The following is a 4391-nucleotide window of genomic DNA, read 5'->3' on the forward strand; positions in this document are numbered from 1 at the left end:
AAAATTATTTTCTTTCTTCGATCTAGAATGCACATATTTGTAATTTGAAACTAATATTGTTTACAACTATAACTTACCAGGATCTATACATAGTCTATCTTCTTCAAGGTGCAACTTTAGACATGTAAATAAATATCAGTGTAGTCCTTCTTACATTTTAGATCGTGTTCTTCAAAACAATATATTATTTGCTCCTGGGTGAGTATGTTAAGGTATATGAGTGTCAGAAAGTAGATAAACAGGTACCAAGCATAGCTGTGGTCGCTTAAAGGGTACAACTCTTGAATGCATGTCAGGGTCAGATCAAAATTACTACAGGTAGATTGAAATAGATGATAAAACAGAACCAAGAATGGTTTCAGTACTCGAGAAGGATTCTGTGTGTAGTGAGCTATCTACTTAGAGTAGCTAATTGAACTAGAATGATTCGTTTTGTAACAGGAGTGATTTAATATGTACAAGTAGGTCACATTTTAATGTTTGGTTACACATTTCAGGCAACTAACTGAGCATGCTTGGTCAATTTTTAAGGCAAGCAGGTTTGAAACTGAAGGCAAAAAAACTTCATATATACTAACACAAATGGAGTTTCATTTGCATTTAATTAGTGGAATAAAAATGTCTGCAGATATAGCTAAGATAGAAGCAGTGTAAAACTGGGTTTAACCTGCAAATAGAAGGAAGCAGAGATTTCCATAATATTAAAGATGCTTTTGGCCAACTTTTCCACTTTCGCAACAACACTTTCTCAGTAACTGAGGTTAACTCCCACTTCAGATGGGTTGAAGACTCATCCCAATTACTAAAATTTGTCTTGCTTAATGCACTAGTATTGCTTGTTAGAGAAGACATGTTCCATTTATCCTGGTTATGGATGCCAGTCACAGTGAAATGGGAGTGTTAGTGCAGTTACTAAATGGAGTCAAGCATTTTATAATGTATGCAAGCTGAATAATATTACTGAATAATAAAAGAATTGTTTGCAGTTGTATCATCTTTCAAGCATTTCTGCCATTATTTTCTTGGTAAATAATTTATTGCAAGGGTAGATCATGCACAAGTGAAATGGTTTATGAACTTAAGTAACCACAAAGTACAATTGCACTCTAGATAACAACACTGCAGGAGTACAGTTTCGCTCTACAACACCAACTAGATGAGCATCATAGAAATATGAAGGTTTCCTCGCTAGCAGGCACAAACTAGACTACATACAGAATTCATATATCTGTGGCTTGATACTATTGGAAACAGTAAAATATCAACCGTGATGTCGAATCATATGAACAATGAAAATACCACAAACACAGTAAGTAGTGTACTAGCTGTTATTGTTTGGAAAAGAAATGATATAGATCTTATTTATGAATCACTACCAACTACAGAGCATCTAGAATACCTGAAGAAAAAGATGATACATATGAGTCCATACATCAATAAATGAAAAAGATGACAAGGATAGAATATAATGTATGATAAGATCAGAAAAGAGAATCATTTCCAGATAGGAGGCTGGATATAGCTCCAGCAGAGCGTGAACTTCTTAAATGTGATTGGACGGAGCATAATGCTCTGCTACAGAGAGCTTCCTTTTCTGTACAATGCTTTAGAGGTTTAATGGTATGTGATTTAAGTTTGTCAACATGTTCTAAAGGATTGCTGAATTTTGTAGTTTGATGAATGAAAACACCAAGTATTACTATCACTTGCTAGAGGAAAAGAATGGTAAAGTCGAATCGATTCTTTCTGCTTATGATAAATCAGAGAAAGAGGAATCATACCTGACCAGTTAATATGTGTACACGAACATCATGGTGGAATGTATTGATCTCCAAATAAATCGTTATGGCTGGTAGTGATAAGTAGTTTTTGGTAATTAATAAAACAGTTATGAACTAAAAATAAAAAAGTCATTTCCTTTGCTTTGCGAGGTATGAAGTAAAACGCCACGATACTTTTGAAATAATAAAAACCAAATTTGTTTTTGTCCTATATCAAAATAAATAATCTCATTTGGATTATATGGAACTCATGTTTAGAATTTGTAAATTTGTACAGTGCAAAAAAATCCATTTGCAGATGGAATTAAAACATGAAAAGTCATACATTTATAAATTCATAAAAAATGTATATGCTTATAATTTATATGCTAAGAAAAAACGTTACATTTAGACAATTCTAGTCAGAATAAATAACTTTCTATCTATTCTGAACTAACCTAGATTACACTATTGCTTAGGGATACAGGTCAGTCTGGGGTCAATGGCAAATGCCCATGTTTCAAAACGTGTCACCATTCCCGGAATAAAGGTCAAATGTACAGTGGTGGATATTCGTTAAGAAACACTGCTTTAAGAAGTATTACATTTGTGACTGGAATTGTTGTGGTGAAAGTCGAACATTTAGATTATCGTTATCCTTAAAAGGATAAATGTTACACACTTATAATTTATATGTTAAGAAAAACGTTATACTTTGGAACTATTTAGTTGGAATAGATTATTTCCTATTAGGGTTATCCAAAGGGTAAAATCAAAAGGACTTAAAAATGGGATATAAAGATGGTGACCGATTGAAAAATACAAGTTCAAACACTATCTATAAAAATAATTTTCGTTTGGATATATTGTACTTGTATTTATTTAGAGTGATTCATAGAATAAATATCTAGAGTTTGAATGCTCTAAGTTAATAAGAAAAACAGTCCTTTTCAGGACTAGGTAGATTGTAAGTTAAACTATTACATACATGTAAATCGTGAACTATGCTATACATATATTCAAACTGTTATACATAAAATGTTAGTCATTCTGAAGGACAAAGTAAAATGTATTATGGAATCGTTTAGATAAAGCTATGTCCCCCGGTGGAATAGCAGTAAGTCTTCTGATTTACAACGTTAAAATCAGTGATTCGATCCCCCCCTCCCCAGTGAACACAGCAGATAGCCCATTGTGGCTTTGATATAACGACACACACACACAAAGATGAAGCTGTAAGTCAACCAAAACTTAAATTTAAAAAAGCTAAGTCAAACAATTGATAGTTTTGTCTTCATGAGAGTTTACTTTAACGAAAGCGATTATCGTTTTTGTGGAATATTGAAGTCGGTGGCGGCTAACTAGATTCCAAAGAAGCGTGAAATACTACAGGAAAACACAATAATAAACCATCACATCAGGAAAGAATTTTATGTCGTTGGACTGTGTTCAGAAATTTAATTTTTGTTTTGGATCTTGACAATTTTTACAATTAACAGTTACAAATGTAACTCGTAAACTAAACACACTATGTTTTTCAGGCGTCTAGAATTGAAGGAAGACAATAATTATGTTACTTTTAACCATTAAATTTAAACAATTACCTTGCTAATAGAAATGTTCTTTGAAGCAAAAAATATACTCGAAGGGGAAATTAATTACAATGTGATATAATGATCATATGACTGGTGAAGCGATCTGCCTGGTTAAAAACACGAACATCAGCTGATGATAATGATGGAAAATTGGTTTTTCTGCAGGTTTTAACATAAGAACAGCTGTAGAAGTAACAAATGATACAAGGAAATAAAAATACATACATCTATACACTATAGATGTATACATGGAATAATGCTAAAGCGTGAAATGCCTAAGTTAATAAAGTGTAAACTCGTCTTTTAGGTCAATGCTTCTGAAGTTCCGTGTAAGAACAAGTAACACATCTTTTTTCCTTAGTTGCTGGCAAAAAGTGTAGGTGGAGAAATTTTGCCTGTTTTGGGTAAATTGGCTTTGTTTAAGTATATCTACAATGTTGATATTACATTCATAATAGAAAGTTTATTTCTTATTAAAACATTTACAAAAGTTTAACAAGTAAGCAGCAACAATAACTCGTAGTTGTCGTACATGTTCTTATTTTTACTCAGAAATTAAAACAAAATTGTTACAATAAATGTTAAAAATTCTTTAATATAAGTTCTGATAAATACAAACATAACAAAACGACACAATTTGAAAGAGGAATAAAAGTACGCTGATGGAAAAATATCAGATGGTTAATATTTTACATTGATTGTTCCAGTATATACACAGTTGTTAAAAATTAATTAAAGTAAGTAATAGTAAAAATACGGAATTGAATGTCGAAAACTGGAGAATATTACAAACATTCTACTTAATGGGAAAATTAGAAACACGTAGATGAAGACATATGCAATCTAGCTTGATTTTCATCACGAATATTTGTCATATATAATACGGAATCGAATGCCGAAAACTGGAGAATATTACAAACATTCTACTTAATGGGAAAACTAGAAACACGTAGATGAAGACATATGCAATCCAGCTTGATTTTCATCACGAATATTGTCATATATAATACGGAATCGAATGTCGAAAACTGGAGAA

This window comes from Limulus polyphemus, unplaced genomic scaffold, assembly GCF_000517525.1.
Source record: "Limulus polyphemus unplaced genomic scaffold, Limulus_polyphemus-2.1.2 Scaffold4999, whole genome shotgun sequence".
Lineage (NCBI taxonomy): Eukaryota > Metazoa > Arthropoda > Merostomata > Xiphosura > Limulidae > Limulus > Limulus polyphemus.